The 17,136-nt window shown below is 44.0% G+C and overlaps 1 long non-coding RNA gene and 1 other non-coding gene across 2 annotated transcripts in view; one reads left to right on the top strand and one right to left on the bottom strand.

Annotated features, from left to right (window-relative positions):
• LOC141580877 (uncharacterized) overlaps window positions 1–16,416 on the bottom strand; it is a 64,895-nt gene extending 48,479 nt beyond the window's left edge. Inside the window, exon 1 of the long non-coding RNA XR_012513310.1 lies at window positions 16,142–16,416. This is a non-coding gene — a long non-coding RNA (uncharacterized LOC141580877). The remainder of the gene's footprint in view (window positions 1–16,141) is intronic.
• LOC120360661 (small nucleolar RNA U13) lies at window positions 2,221–2,323 on the top strand. The gene has a single exon (XR_005577107.1). It is a non-coding gene; the product is annotated as a small nucleolar RNA U13 (small nucleolar RNA).
• Window positions 16,417–17,136: the final 720 nt, after the last annotated feature.

Below are 17,136 nucleotides of genomic sequence, written 5' to 3'. Positions count from 1 at the left end.
TCATCGGGAGGGGAACCTGAGCCTCCCGCCTCCTGCCTCCATGTGCAGCATTTTTTCTCGGAGCCCCAACCACTTTTGGAAACCAGAGCTGCAGACAAGTGCCGCTTTGTGGAGGGAGCTGAGGCGAGGCCGGCAGGGGTGGGCGCGGCCGGATGGAGAACTACAGGGTTCCTTCTCCCTCTCCCGTCCCCCTCCGCCGGGCAGGGCTGTTCCACTCGGCCTGCCCGCAGCGGACTGAAACTGACAGGATCCCAGGAGAACCAGAGCAGAGCAGAGAGGGGGCAGGGACAGGAGGCAGAGCCTGCCTGGAAAATCCCAGGTGGCTGTGGAAAGAATAAGGGGAGAAACAGGAACATCTATAGGAAAAGGGACATTTTGTCCACATTTTGTGTCTCCTAGGCTTTCCAGCTTTTCTCCCATTAAGACTTTATTAAGGGGAAAAAAATAAACAGATAAATAGTTCATTTATTAATTATTAACAAGTGGCACTAATGAATAGCATCATTAAAGGGCATTTTGTGAATATTAATGTGTAGTTATATTCTGAGTAAGGTCTCCATTCTCCCCTTGGCCAGCAAAGGTCTTTCCCATCGTTGTTCAAAAGTCACCTACCTTAATTGCACCCCCCGACTACCACCAATTAAAACTCCCGAAGTCACAACCCCGATCCGGTATTTCCTGGAGTCCTTATCACATAGGACGCTATTAACACATGATTTTGACGTTTATTTTTATTGTCTGTCTCTGTGAACCACAGTACACGCTTTATAAAGGAATTCTTGTGTTTTGTACACTGATATGAACAGGTGTCTGATAATCCCATAATGGGGGCAATAAATATTTGTGGAAAAAAATAAAATAGGCCGTGCCCGGTGGCTCACACCTGTAATCCCAGAACTTTAGGAGGCTGAGGCAGGTGGATCATTTGAGGTCAGAAGTTCAAGACCACCCTGGACAACATGGTGATACCCTGTCTCTATTAAAAATACAAAAAATTAGCCAAGTATGGTGGCATGCACCTGTAATCCCAGCTACTTGGGAAGCTGAGGCAGAGGAATTGCTTGAACCTGAGAGGTGGAGATTGCAGTGAGCCAAGATCACGCCACTGCATTCCAGCCTGGGAGACACAGTGACACTCTTTCTCAAAAAAAAAAAAAAGAAAGAAAGAAAGAAAAGAAAAGAAAAGAAAAAAGAAAAAAAATAATACTACAAGTGAGAATAAGAGGGGTTCCTGCCATATGCCACCACCCACTATCGGTACGATTCCTCCTATCTGTCATCAAGGGCTTGTGAGAGAGGTGAAGGAAAGCTCGCCTCAGTCATGAGCTCTGTCCTTCCCTCTGAGCAGGCTCTGGAAGTCTCTACCGCAGAGCTCCTGGCTGCTACCCCCTGGCACTCCAACGCCTTGGGCAGCATCGTCCCAGGCAGGCGCAGTCAGTTTCAGAGTGCAAACAGCCCAGTGCTCTTGTTTTTACAGGACCCCAGGAGATGGAGTGGACTTCCCAAGGGTACACAATGAGTCCCTGGGTCCCTCTCTCCCTCTCTATACTTTGTCAGTTGGTGGCCAATGGCCTGGCCCTTGGCAAATGCTGGAAGGTGGAAGCTGTATTGAGGCCTGGCAGCCTCTACTGTCTGTGTTCTCTTCTCCTCTCACCCCAGTGCTGGTCTTTCCTCTTTCAGCCTTCCCAGAGCCATGATGTCCTCAGTGATTCATCAGTGACTGCATTTGTCCAAGCAGACAAAACCCCTATCTGACTGCAGGCTGCAGGGGAGGAGGTGCTGGCATAGAATTTCAGTCCTTAGGGAGCTAAGTAGAAAGATATTTCGCAGAGGAGGATCATCTTGTCCAAACTGTAATATGTGCTTTTTCTAAGGAGCTTTCAACTTTTTAAACCCACAGGACAGAGCAGAGTCCAAAGCCAGCAAGAGGAAAGGACTGGCCCAGGATCTCTCTGCGAGTCACGGCTGGAGGAATCCAGGTTTTCCAATTCCCAGCTCTCCATCTTCATATTTTCTCTTCCCTCGGTTTTCAACGTATCTCGAGCAGGGAAGAGCTGCATAAATGACATTTTCCGCAGATTTTCCTTGACTCTTCCCAGCTCAAAGTAAGCCTGACATATGGATGGCTTATTCTCACTCCTACCTCGAACCTCATCCTCAGAGGCTGCCAGGGTGAACTTGGAGCAAGAGATAAAAAACCTAGTGCTTAAAACAGGCCAGATCCTTCTGTGGTTCATAAGCATGATGACTGAGTTTCAGGCTCTTGTGTGAGATGTGCCTCGCTCAAACATTGTTATGACATCTGCACATTACCCATCTGATGGGAAGGAAAAGAAAAAAGGTCAGGCACAGCAGTTCATGCCTGCAATCCCAGCATTTTTAGAGGGCACGGCAGGAGGATCACTTGAGCCCAGGAGTTTGAGACCACCTGGGCAATATAGCAAGACCCCATCCCTACAAAAAAAAAAATTAATCAGCTGTGGTACATACACCTGTAGGTGGGAGGATCACTTGAGCCCAGGAGGTTGAAGGTACAGTGGGTTATGTTTGTGCTACTGACCTGCAGCCTGGCAACAAAGCTAGATACTGTCTCAAAAAAAAAAAAAACAGGCCATAGTGATTTCTAATTTTTGAGCATTTAATATGTGCCAAGCACTTCCAAGTATCCATCCTCTGGCATAATCTCCACAACAATCCTGCAACATCGGCTCAGAGAAGTTAAGTAGCTTACCAGCTACCACAAAGCCAGAAAGGATCAAAGCTGGCATTTACACTGAGCATAGCATGACACCAGAGCCCATGCTTTTGTTCCTTAACATCTTAGCTGCAATGGGCAATGTCAAAATGGAGAAAAAGACCTTCAGGGAGATGACCCTGTTGTCTCTCAAGGCTGCCAACTCCAAAGGAGCCTCTTCCATCCCGCATTTCCAGACTAGGTTTTATACAGCTCTCATTGCCATGGCATTAGGGGCTCTTACTACCATTTGAAAACCCAGAAGAGGAAAATAAGAGGGTTCAGCTCTTTGATTCAAGAGCTGACCAGTTCAGGGGCCAAGCATGGTGGCTCACACCTGTAATCCCAGCACTTTGGGAGGTCAAGGTGGGTGGATCACCTGAGGTCAGGAGTTCAAGACCAGCCTGTCCAACACGATGAAACCTTGTTTCTACTAAAAACACAAAAGTTGGCTGGGCACAGTGGCTCATGCCTGTCATTCTAGCACTTTGGAGGCCAAGGCGGGTGGATCATGAGGTAGGAGATCAAGACCATCGTGGCTAACACGGTGAAATCCCGTCTCTACTAGAAACACAAAAAGTTAGCCGGGCGTGGTGGCACCTGCTTTGGTCAACTACTTGGGAGGCTAAGGCAGGAGAATCATTTGAACCCTGGAGGCAGAGTTTGTAGCGAGCCGAGATTGTGCCACTGCACTCCAGACTGGGCGACAGAGCAAGACTCTGTCCCAAAAAAAAAAAAAAAATTAGCCAGGCATAGTGGCTGGCACCTGGCTATTCAGGAGGCTGAGGCAGGAGAATCAGCTATTCAGGAGGCTAAGGCAGGAGAATCACTTGAACCCAGAAGGCAGAGGTTGCAGTGAGCCAAGATCATGCCACTGAACTCCATCCTGGGTAACAGAGGGAAACTCTGTCCAAAAAAAAAAAAAAAAAAAAAGAGCTGACCAGTTCTTTTAATCTTTTAAAAGATCAATTCAGGCCGGGCACGGTGGCTCAAGCCTGTAATCCCAGCACTTTGGGAGGCCGAGGCGGGTGGATCATGAGGTCAAGAGATCGAGACCATCCCGGTCAACATGGTGAAACCCCGTCTCTACTAAAAATACAAAAAATTAGCTGGGTATGGTGGCGCGTGCCTGTAATCCCAGCTACTCAGGAGGCTGAGGCAGGAGAATTGCCTGAACCCAGGAGGCGGAGGTTGCGGTGAGCCGAGATCGTGCCATTGCACTCCAGCCTGGGTAACAAGAACGAGACTCCGTCTCAAAAAAAAAAAAAAAAAAAAAAAAAAAAAAAAAAAAAAAGATCAATTCAATCTGGTCCTTGAATTGAGATTAGAAATTAGAGACAGATGATGGCGCTTGCAGGCCTTGGAGTTACTCAGCTTCTTTCTCTAAGAGGTTCCGTTCACTTTTCAGACATGATCTCATTCTTCTTTCCAGGATCATAGTGGGAGAGCAGGGAGGGATAGGGACTGTTCTCTGCAGGGTCCAACGAGGAGTGAGGCTCACGTCCCCACCTCTGTGGCAGAACCTGCTCCCTCTTCTCTCTCCTCCTGCCTGCCATGAAAGCTAAGGCTATCACACCAGTGGCACTGTTACAGGTAAGCTGGAATTTACATGAGGGCCATGGTTTGTCCCATCAAGTTTAAAAGATCAAGAAACAGGGCCAGGTGTGATAGCTCATGCCTGTAATCCCAGCCCTTTGGGAGGCCGAGGAGGGTAGATCACTTGAAGTCAGGAGTTTGAGACTAGCCTGGCCAACATGATGAAACCTAATCTCTACTATTAGTAAAGTACAAAAATTAGCCGAGTGTAGTGGTGGGCACCTGTAGTCCCAGCTACTTGGGAGAATGAGGTGGGAGAATTGCTTGAACCTAGGAGGCACAGGTTGCAGTGAACTGGAATTGTTTCACTGCCCTCAAGCCTGGGTGACAGAGTAGGACCTTGTCTTTAAAAAAAAAAAAATCAAGAAATAAATAAGCTCCTATGTCTGTAGACTGTTAGAGCTGAGAAGGACGTCCCTGTTCCAAGCTTATCCTCCCAGCACCCACCTGGCATCTTCCAGAGGAACAAACAGGAACCCAGAGAGATGAAGCAAATGGAAGGGAAGGAGTTCCTGTTCAAAACAGCCTCTAGGCATCACAGCCACCTTTCCTGCTCCAGTGAGGAGCATTTTCCACGGCCACTAGAATATGGTCAGCATGTGTTTTGTTCACCGTTCTCTTGTTTGATTGGCTACATGCTATGATCTGTGTCCCTCCAAAACTCCTGTTGAAATCATAACCCCCAAGGTGATGATATTAGTAGGTAAAGTCTTTGGGAGGTGATTAGGTCATGAGGGTGCAGTCGTCAGTGTGAGATTAGTGTCCTTACAAAGGAAACCGCAGAGAGCTCATTCACCCCTTTTACCATGTAAGGATACAGCATAAAGGTACCATCCATGAGCCAGAAAATGAGCCCTCACCAGACACCAAATCTGTCTTGAGCTTGGACTCCACAGCATCCAGAACTGTGAGAAATAAATTTCTGCTGTTTATCAGCCACCCTGCTTATAGTCTGTTCCTCAGTTTCCCCATCTGCTACATCCCTATTTGTTACAGCAGCCCAAATGGACTAAGACACTCTATGACCCTACTTGCCCTTAGTGCAATGGCACAGTGAAAAGAAAACGCCCTTTGGAATCAGACAGACTTGGGTTTAAAGCTCAGTTCTCCTTGCAATGAATAGCTGGGTGATTTTAGCAAGTGACTTAATATTTCCTCAAACTCAAGGCTGAGAACAATCTGGACAGGCCCATTTTAAATCTAACACTCTCTGGTTCTCTGTCCTAGATTACTTAAAATAAGGTACTGAAGGACTCCAACTCATGGCTTTATGTGTTGATATTCTAGTACTTGTGTTTCAAATGTTTTTAACATTCAGCATTGAATTCCATATCTCAAATTTACCACATTTTTATACTTAGAAACTATGGTTTATATCACGTTGACCAGTTCTCAGTACAGAGGGATCTGCTGGGAGTTCTGAAACAGAGACACATACAAATTTCCAATTTGGCCAGACAACTCAAAGATGAAAGGAGAAGAGACAGGGCTCTTGCTTTTGGAGCACGCTCTTTAGTAACCAGCTTCCTATTTTGTAGGTGAAGCCGAAGATGTCAACCACTGTTTGTTTAGGCATCTGTGAATCAGTGCTCCCAGCTCTTAGCCCAAACTTCAGAGGAAAATTCACTTGAAATTTCCAATAGTCCCAGCCTTCGGCAGCATATAAATAAAAAAGAAAGAAATGGCCGGGAGTACGATTCTAGAACATCCTAGCACAATCAGTACACTCAAAAATTGAGCACATTAGACACTACTAATTTATTTATTTTTATTTATTTAGTTAGCCTCTGTTTGTTTGAGACAGAGTCTTGCTCTCTCGCCGAGGCTGGAGTGCAGTGGCACGATCTGGGCTCACTGCAACCTCCACCTCCTGGGTTCAAGCGATTCTCCTGCCTGAGCCTCCTGTGTAGCTGAGATTACAGGCATGTGCCACCACACTCAGCTAATTTTTATATTTTTAGTAGAGACAGGGTTTCACCATGTTGGCCAGGCTGGTTTCAAATGCCTGACCTCAGGTGATCCGCCCACCTTGGCCTCCCAAAATTCTGGGATTATAGGCATGAGCCACCACACCCAGCCTAGACTCTATTTAATAAGAATTCATCCAGTACTTTATTCATGTATTTAGACTAAACTCTCTACTTACCTGTCTTGTCAGAGTCACTCTGAAACTCATAGGGTTTGGAGAGCTAAGTAACATTCTAAGAATTCAGGAGCTGTAAGTTTTCACACTTAAATCCTTCAGTACTCAACAGGCCTAAGTTTAAATCCCTGAGCAGGCCGGGAGTGGTGGCTCATGCCTGTAATCCCAGCCCTTTGGGAGGCCAAGGCAGGCGGGTCACCTTAGTTCAGGAGTTCGCAACCAGCCTGGCCAACATGGTGAAACCCTATCTCTACCAAAAAAAAAAAAAAAAGTACAAAAATTAACCAGGCTTGGTAGTGCATGCCTGTAATCCCAGCCACTTGGGAGGCTGAGGCAAGATAATTGTTTGAACCCAGGAGGGAGAGGTTGCAGTGAGCCAAGATCGCACCACTACGCTCCAGCCTAACAGAGCAAGACTCCATCTCAAAAAAGTTTTTTTCAAAAGATAAAATCCTTAAGCAAAGGTTGTAGAGATCTGGGGAGAATCGGGACTAATGGATTTGGGGTTTGGGGATGGGGTAGGTGAAAATGATTGTTGTGATAGTCGTACAAATTGGTGAATATACTAAAAATGATTGAAGTGTATACTTTCGACGGGTGAATCGTATGAAATGTAAATTCTATCTCACTAAAGCTATTAGAAGGCTGAGCAAGTGTAGCAAAGTACCTGGTGCTGACTTACTGTAGATGCTCAATTAATGGAATCTGTTATTGTCAGAGTAACAGTGGTAATAATAACGTTGACCATAATGGCAGTGAAATTATTCCCATATCCTCCATAAAGTTTCTTAATCCGGCATACCCTCAAATCTCCTTTCTTCTCTAGATTATTATCTAGACAAGATATGTAAATAATTTCATATGGTTATCTATTATTTCATTTGAAATTTTGAAAGATGAATGACCTCTCTCTTTTTGTGATTGCTCTTCTGTCGTTATCCAGAACATTAAGTTCACATCTTCTATTCAACTAGTTTCATCGTTTAAAGTAACTTTGTCTTTGTTTATATCATCGTTCAAATAGACTGTGGACTCCCCCGACCCTCAAGGACAGGGACAGTATCTCTCCCACAAAAACTTGCACTTGGAAGTGCTCCATATTATTTCTGTGCTGTATTTTATTATTAGATCTGTTGGAAATATAAAATTAATCTCCTTATAGCCTCTTTTGTTCCTCAGTTTCCCCACCTGTCCTTTTTTTCTGGTTTCTAGTTGTGTATCAGTCATCTTTCTAACAGATGTGAAGAATCAAGCAGTCTCTAAACATGGCTTCCTCCATTGTCTGTTACCCCTTTGAAGCAGGCAATACCCCAAAGTCAAGAGGAGAAAATTATTGTTCCAGCTGAGAGGTTATCGGTTAGAGAGCCGTGCATAGGAGGGCAAACATGATATCCTCTCAAAATGTTCCTTGCAGGAAGACTAATACATGTGATCCCAAGGAACCTTTTCTACACAGGATCTTGGGCTCCAAAACTGGTTTCCAAGGAGTTTTGAGTCCTTCTATTAGGTTGGTACAAAAAATAATTGCTATTAATGGCAAAGAACACAATTACTTTTTGCACCAATCTAATACTTGCCAAAGATCTTCCCTTGTAGGACCTTTGTTCAATGTAACTACAGGGCATCCCTCCTACCAAAACAAAGAAAACAAGACAGTCAAGCAGTTAAGTTATAAAATGAGGCTTGGTACCTACAGGAAACGGAACAATGATTAAGAAGGAATCTGAACACGTAATAAGATAGAACCCATAAACTGGCAGACTATGTCCTCAACCTACTGCCACCAAATGTCATCTGACACATGTGACTAAGAATGGCAGGAGTGAGCTTCCAAAGTGCTATTGGTTGAAGAAGCTCCACACATTACTTTGGGGTACTACTTGTGGGGTTCAATAGCAGGTCAGTTTGCTTTGTATCTCTAATAAATGACCAGACCCGTCTCCTGACCAGTAACTGAGTGTATCAGAATGCTTTTAGCTGCAAGTAACAGAAACCCCAGTTCAATCAATAAAGAGCTTTATTATCTCACATAACAGGAAGGCCAGTAGAAATGCAGATTTCAGAACGGATTGATTTTGGTGGCTTGGCAGTGTCACCAAGGACTCAGGTTATTTTCATCTCTCTTTCCTGTCATCCTCAGAGTTGGCTTTAATAATACACTGGCAGGAGTAATACTTAACGTCTCATCCAGACCCTTTGTCATCTTCTAGGAGCAAGAAAGCCTTTCCCTGAGACCTTTCCCTAGTCAAAACCACTCTGGGGTTGAGGGTGAGGTCAGCTCTCCACAGGCACATGGTTACATGGGGAATGGAGGATACATGAACAAGATTGTGGTTCTGTTAAAAAAAAAAAAGTTGGAGGGAATAGAGTGATCATTGCAGAAATCATGCTAGGATACATGGAATAACTATTGAGGGGTTAAATGCCTGTAGGAACATGTAGGCAGGAATTGCATTGTCCTCAGATTGAGTAATGATACAGCTTACCCTCCCTTCAAGACAACCCAAAGCAGTCTGTCTTAAGCACGCTAAAGGAAAGTCATTTCATCCCAAAGCTGTGGCAGCAAAGAGTGGAAGCGACATGAAGAGAGCTGGGGGATGGGTGGAATCACATGACAATTACTCATACCGACCCACAAGCTTCTGCAAGGTCCTGAGCTGTCTCCCTGCCCATGGGGAATGGCGAGGAAGGGATGTGTCACTGGCTGTTTCCAGCAACACTGTGACTGCTTGATAAACCAAGTATGAGTGTCCCTGGCTTATTAAGTTAATGGAAGATGTAAAGTTTTTTTCTAGACGCAGAATGGACCCAAGCCGAGTTCACAGGCAGTAGCCAACTCAAAGCAGGATGACAAGTTTCCCTTGGAAGTGGCCTGACATCACTATCTGCATACTCTGTGATGGGCATGATTTGACACTTTTCTAGCCCACAGTGATTAAAAGACAGAAATGCCTATTCCTTCCCATCAAAGACTTTGCAGGAACTATTATTATTCATTATAATGGCTTACCTAACAGTTAAGAAAACAACTTCCCATAAGTGATCCCATTCATATTCATATTCATATCCATATAACTTAGGTATTTGTTGATATCCATCCCTTTATAGTTGAGGAAACTAACACTCAAGGAAGTTAAATAACCCACTCAAGATTTCACAGTTGCTGAATAACTCGAACTATACCCAGGATGGCCTTTCATAGAGACAGAACATCAACTTGTCTTTATTGCACAATATGTGGCATCCCTGAGGCTCTAAAGAGCTGTAGAGGCTATCTTCTACCTTGATCTGAAATTGGGCTTGACATACTGACTAGCAAGAATATCCTATTGAGCTAAGGCACCACGTCTCCAAATGAGTCCTATCCAGAGGTCCATGTACTGCCTGGAAAATGGAAAAGAAACTGGAATTCTATTCTCTGCCAATTGTGCTTCAGTCCCTCCATGCTTTCCCTTCAATCCAAGGCTATACAGCCAGCTCTCACATGGAAATCAGAAGGCCAGGGGTCCATGGAAAGAAAGTTACTTAGATCTAAGGGAATGAGATCAGTTATGAGAAGGAAAAGATGTGACAGGATTGTATCCTCTTTCTTATGGGAGTGCCTTGGGCTGCTGGAAAAAGAAAAGGGAGCCTTAAAACCCAAAGGACAGACAAAAGGGAATTGACTTCGAGCCTGGAGGAAAACCCAAAGGAATCTGAGTTACACCCCTGGGTGCTAAGCCTTTCTTAAGACCCTAAATTTCAATCATCAGCACAGCCTGCCGAAGACATTGAATCAAACATTCAGAACTTCCCAGTCGAAACAGCGGCAGGCAGAGGTCCCAGCTCCATCTCCAGGGGGACCCTCTGGGCGCTGTCTTCGGTGCTGAAGTGGCATAGCCTGATGCCTGGAACACACTGAGACAGCAAGGACCTTTCCAGGATGCTCCATGCTCTGCCTCTGAGTTAGCTTCAAGGTCAAAGCAATCCCAAACCCTGGAATTCAGCTGCTTAAGAGGCAGAATTGGGACAAAGCATCTAAATCTCCACCTCTAGTTTTACTCCCACCTCTGACATAAGCTTCTTGAAGGAGGAGAAAAATTATTTTTGAAGCTTCAAGAATTGTACCAGCCAAACTACCAGGTGAGATACTTTGCCAATAACATTCCAAAAATCTACTTATCTACTCTCATTTTCCCTCTCCTTGGATCTTCCTTTCCCTGTCTCAAATGCTGATCTCTTTTACTGGGCCTCATCCACAACCCACTTCCAACATCCTCTTGGAAGAGGATCTGGGAGACATCTTTTATAAACCAGGAGTGAATTTAAATCAATGTGGGCCTCCATTTAAAACCTTATATTCAGCCTGGTGCAATGGCTCATGCCTGTAATTCCAGCATTTTGGGAGATCGAAGTGGGAGGATCACTTGAACTCAGGAGTTCAAGACCAGCCCGGACAACATGGCAAAAGCCCATCTCTAAAAAAAAAAAAAAAAAATTGCCAGGTGTGGTGGTACACACTTGTGGTCCTAGCTACTCAGGAGGATGAGACGGAGAATCGCTTGAGCCCTGGAGTTTGAGGCTGCAGGGAACTATGATTTTGCCACACCACTCTAGCCTGGGTGACAGAGCAAGACGCTGTCTCTAGAAAATATAAAGGAAAAAAATGAAAACGCTTATATACCATGGAATGAAATATTACTGTCACTTAGGAAATGTATTTTGAAGGCAATCAAGAGGGATGTTTCTCAAGGCTTATAACGCCATACCCATGGGCAGCTTCCTATTGTCCTTACATATAACCAGTCCTCATTACTATCATCATTGCACAATGAAAAATGTTTTGGTATTATAGGGGTAAGAACACATTTGATTTATTGTCAACCAAGAATATTTAGTTATTCAAGTGAAACACAAGATTGACCAAGACACAAGCTCTGTTCTTAAGGCATTCCCAACTTAGTTGGGAGAATGAGTGGTGGATTGCAAACTGATAACTTACATACCAAGATATAAGCCAAGATTCCTAGGAGTCCAGTGACTTGCCTAGAGAACATAGATCTTGAGAAGAAATTTGTTAGATTAGCAAAAGGGGAAACAAAAAAAGTACAAGTTTTAAGATGCGAAGACCTAGGTTTTAATCCAAACTCTGCCAACTAGAATGTGATCTTAGGGCAGTCATTTTTGACTTCTTTTTCTTTATTTGTAAAATGAGAAGAATAATTCCAGAGTTACCAAGTTGCCATAGAGATGAACTGAGGTAATTAAAAAAATACTTTATAAACTGCAAAACACCATTTTTTTAAAAAGTTAACCATTTCTAATTGTTCAAGTGACAATGCCCAAGCTTGTATGTAAGTGCAGTGAAGGCAGGGCCAGTTCCTCATAACTAGTTATAGTACCTGGGATAGCATCATGTTCCCAAAGACATGTATCAAGAGCCTTTTGATTGCAAAAGAGCTCTGACTTGGGGAAGAAAAAGTACAATGTGTGTCCTCAGTGGCCAGTTCTGCCCAAGCCATCCCTAGGGTGTGGGGCGGAGAGGTACAATGGAAAAAAGGCAGCTTTCACAGGAGGAGTTGGCCTACAATGTTAGCTCCAGATGGAATTTCAGCTGGAAGCATACAGAAGCAGCTGAGCTCAAAGAAACAACTGAGGTTTTCTGGACCTCCTCTCTGGCTGGTGGATGAGATGCATCAGAGGGAAACAGAGGACAGGTGGTGCAGGCAGAAGGTAAGGAGAAGGGATGAGTAGAAACAAAAGAGAGGTCACGATGGAGGGTCACATTCCAAATCTTTTGCTTGGGTGGAAATTTTTAAGGAATACAGCTGTCAGTGTGTATCTCTCCATCCTCATGAAGAGATACTTTTTAGAAAGAAGATAAACCACAGATTATTAAAGTTGGATGAGATCTTTAAAATGATCTAATCCAACATCTTCCTTTCTCAAATAAGATTAGGGCCAAGAGAGGTGAAGTTCAAAGTAAAAAAAAAAAAAAGAGTTCCTTATGAAATAGAATAAGGAGTCAAATCTTCTGATCCACAGGTCAGTTTGTTTCTCACTACTCAATAATTGAAAGAAGGCAAAGTTTGAGGTGCTGTAACAAATAAACACAACACTGTAGAGACTAATAAATAAATAAGGGTTTTTCCCCTATGTTAATGTAACAGTCACAATATGAGTGGCATATCGGTTTGAATTCTCCAGGAAATAGACTAATTAGAAGACTTGCATGCTAGAGCTTTACTGGGGAGTCCTCCCGGGAGCAACATCTGGGCAGAGAGATTGTTGCAGTTGCACCAGAAGCTTCAGCCAATGCCACATGGGGCTCTGATGTCCCTTTAGAGTTGTCCAAAACTGAGGCATGGAGGCCAGGACCTTTAACGTAGCACTGTCCAATCATTGGATGTGGGATGCTTCTTGGGGAGGGGTTGGAACTTCTGGTGAGGCAGCTTTCTTTGGCCAAGAACAATTCCTAAAGAAGAATTCAAATGCAACCCACCAGCACCTAATGCTCCCAGAAGCTGGGAGAATGAGTGCTTCAAGACTAAAGGGGAAGACCTGGGAAGCCCTACCACAGTATCCACTACAGTAGTCCAGGTTTTCAGTGGGAAGTAGGATGGCAGCTTTGCTCCACATGGCAATTCAGGGATCTAATCACCTTTCAACCATCCTTTAAGAATCATCATTATCTATATGTCTAAAGCTGGTCATCATCATGTCTAGGTTTATACGATGGGAAAGAGAAATAGCATGATCGAAACACACTACTCTCTTAATAAACAGACCTGAAAGTGGTTCAGATTCAATTGACAAGAACTCGGTCACATGACCAAACTTAATAGCAAGGTAAGCTGGGAACTGTAGTCTTGCTAGACAGCATCCCCAGCAATGATTCTGCTATTATCAGAGAAGATATTAAGAAAGAATGCCCTAAAGTGCCATTTATTTTTCACTGAATATATGCTTAAAATGATCTCTTGGTGTTTTAATCCCTCTTTTTGGAGGTGGGTAACACATGCTCCTTGAGCTTCTTCTACCCTATTATTCCTCCTGAAGCCACATTTGCTCCAGAGGTAATCACTACCTCCAGTGGTCAAGCCAGACTGTTCTCTGGAAAGCGGTCTTTCTCAACTGGCCTTGGAGTGACCCAGAAAACTATCAAAGAGCCCTTTAGGGACTATCACTCTATTCTAGAAAAAGCCTGATTCTAGATTTCTCCAGGAAAATCTGCAGGGTGCAATGACTTTAAGTCTGTATCCCTCCTTCTGTGAATGTCATCCCAGGGTGAGCTACAGACACTGGCCTAGGATGCCTTGCCTAAGTCATAATTTATAAATATTCTGTATGTCTCTCTTCCAAATCTGTCTGATCATAAGCAGTATCTCCCTCAATACCCAATATGACCTGATCCCACTTATTTTATATCAGAACCCTGTAACCTAAGTGCTGTTGAAGAAAGAATAGACATTTTCAAGATCCAGGGAGGGACTTCTGAGTCTTTTGCCTAAAATCCTAGAACTGTTTTGATAGTTCTGGTTCTCTGCAACTCAACAAAACCCTCTGAGATTACAATGAGGAAGCATTTTACATTCTTTCTGTTTATAATCCTATGGTCATACTAAACCCCAGAAGGCATCCGTCTCCTGGGTCTCCAATCTGGAGAATGAGGAATGAGGACCTGCATTCGAGATGTTTCTAGCAGTCATGAAGGGGACACCACTGGAGTCAGAAATGTCTATCTGTGACCATGTGACCAGCCTACCCTGCCCAGGACTCTAATCACAAACTAGGAATAATTGGGCCAATTCTTTTTTTCTTTTTTGAGTTGGAGTTTTGCTCTTTTTGCCCAGGCTGGAGTACAGTGGCACAGTCTTGGCTTACTGCAACCTCTGCCTCCTGGGTTCAAGTGATTCTCCTGCCTCAGCCTCCTGAGTAGCTGGGATTACAGGTGTGTGCCACCACCCCAGTTAATTTTTTATTTTTAGTAGAGATAGGGTTTCCCCATGTTGGCCAGGCTGGTCTCGAACTCCTGACCTCAGGTAATCTGCTAGCCTCAGCCTCCCAAAGGGCTGGGATTACAGGCATGAGCCACCATACCTGGCCTATTGGTCCTTAGGATTGAATGAGATCAATCCCTTCTGAAAGGGTCCTTAGAGCTTTAAGTGAGTACAGCTCTACACATGAAGAAATTCTTACTAGATATCAGCATCCTCACTTTGGTTGAGTCCATTTTGGCAACTTACAAAGCATGTTTACATCCATTAACTCAGTGGTTTCAAAAAAAAAAAAAAAAAAAACAAGATGCAGGCAGCTACCCCAGGGGATATGCAGAAAACCATCCAGGGAAGTGCAGGGAAAAAAATATCAGAGCCTCCTTATAATCTAAAATATTGTAAAGTTAGCTTTATTCATATTCAATATGTGGATTGACATTATCGAATATTCCCAAAAAAGTCATTGTCGATCACATTGAGGAGGTTTTTGTCTGTGTGTCACTTCCAGAAAATACATTATCCCGAGGGAAGAGCGAGGTTTCCACAACATGAGGGGTAAATGGAGTTGCAGATTATACAAATGAGTTTTAATTAAACTCACCCCCCACAAAGTGGATCCTTAGCTTAGAAAGATTCCTGCAAAGAAATCCCTAATGAAAGTGAATAGCAGTAACACAAGCAGCCGGAGCAGGTGTAGCTGACAGGTCTACCCCTGGTTAGAGCTCTTGGCAACCACACGGCAAGATTACAGTGATGACTTACTCAGATCCAATATGAAGTTGGCCAAACATTTTTTAAATTATCACCATAGTTAAAAATGTGATTTAACATCTACTGTTATTAATAATGGACCTTAACCTAAGTGTATATTAAGACTTGAGATATTTGGCTAATGGATAAGTGCATTATAAAATTTACAAGTACATAAATATACATACACTGGGGGTGCACGGTAAGATTTTTACTAATGGGGATCATTAAAAGATTTAGAAAGCATTGTCATAAGTCATCTAAGCAATTCTTTTTCTAATTTTTATTTTTAGTTATGGAGTACAGGTGCAGGATGTACAGGTTATAATCACACCGTGAGTCATGTTGTTTTGCAGATGAGAAAACTGAAACTCAGGGTGGCAAAAATGCCCAGAGTCCATCAGCTATAGGATTTATGTGGAAGCAAAGACTAGCCAATGGAACTGGTACCCCAAAAGCTGAGTGAGCAATTCAGGGAGACATCTGTGAAAATTAAAACGGAAACTCCTCCCCCAAAGCTAATGAGTCCTAGGCTCTCTCCTGTTCTGTTCCAAACAGATTACGCCAGGAAAGACAACACCACAAAGAATAGCTCAACCCATCATCCCTGAATGATGTCGCTTTGAACCCTAGAAGCCTGTAGAAATGTCACCCTTTAAAAGAAAAGCAGGCATTTGCCCTAGGATGCTTTAAAGACCCTGTCATCATCACCATCAACAAACACTTACAAATGTCGCCTTACTATGTAGGTCTGGAGCAGGAAGAGAGATCACAATCCCGGGAGATTCCATCTGACTGCAAAAAAAGGGCTCTGATCTGGGTAAAAGCCAAGGTTTCTCACATCCATCCCTTTGGGGCTCACAATGTTTAAAAGTAAATTTCCCCCCACCACTAATACCCACTGGGTGGAACTAGTCATGGGAAGAATGGAAACCCATTTACCTCTGCAGCAATCCGCTCTGCCTCCCAAAGCTCAGAAATGTGCTGTGCTCAGCATTTCTGTGCTGATGCAGCATCCATGGTAGAAAAGGCAGGGGCGGCCGCAGCGCTGCGGCAGCAGTTGCTCTAGGGGGTGGAAATCAGATTGCACCATTCGCACCTCATTTGGCAGCAGAAGCACCAAGTCACAAGGAGGATGAGGTTCTAGCCCAGAAGCAGCTGGGCTATGTCATTCTAAAGGTGGTGAGTAAACTGGCTATTCACTGGGGCATCAGGTTTTCGTGCTGTTTCCCTGAGTGAAGAATCTGGGTCTAGAAGGGTGTGTGTGTATGTGTATGTGTGTGTCTGTGTGTGTGTGTGTGTGTGTGTGTGTGAGATGGTACACATGTGTGGCACTTTACTGAGCAGCAATACTGGCAAAGCTGTGAGAATAAGAACTAAATAGATCATAGTGTTTTCAAGCTGGAAGGGGTCAGAAATCAGGTATGCAAGCCCCTTGTTTCACAGAAGAGGATTCTGAGGTTCAGAGAGGTAAAGCTGTGAGATTACCAAGCTTGTAAGTGGCCAGCTCTAGAACCCAGTGCTCTGATTCCCCGTACAGGATTCTTCCTACTGCTTTACATAGGTAAGCAGTGACTGCCTCTGTGCCAAGTGACCTGTATCCCACGGCATGAGACTGAAACCTGCAGTTGCAGCATGAATGTCACTGAGACATGTCCCAATGTTTCCAGTAAACATGGGAAGCCATTTCTAAGTAACGGCAACCTGGGGTGCCACAGCAAAACAGCAGCACGTGTTTGCTATAAATTGCTCCAGTCCTAATGGCTGCCTCCTCCCCGGAGGTTATTCTGTGGGTCACGTTGCAAATACAGTGTATATGGCACCAGCAAGTCTTCCCAGCAGAGTCAAGTGGGCTGTTGATAGGGCTGGAGAGTGTTTCATCAATGATATCCTCCTCTTCTTGCAACAAATATATTTGCTGAACGCCATCCATATGT

This window comes from Saimiri boliviensis, chromosome 13 (genome assembly GCF_048565385.1).
Source record: "Saimiri boliviensis isolate mSaiBol1 chromosome 13, mSaiBol1.pri, whole genome shotgun sequence".
NCBI classification, from domain to species: domain Eukaryota; kingdom Metazoa; phylum Chordata; class Mammalia; order Primates; family Cebidae; genus Saimiri; species Saimiri boliviensis.
The sequence above is the reverse complement of the archived record's forward strand: the minus strand, read 5'-3'. Positions and strand labels throughout refer to the sequence as shown.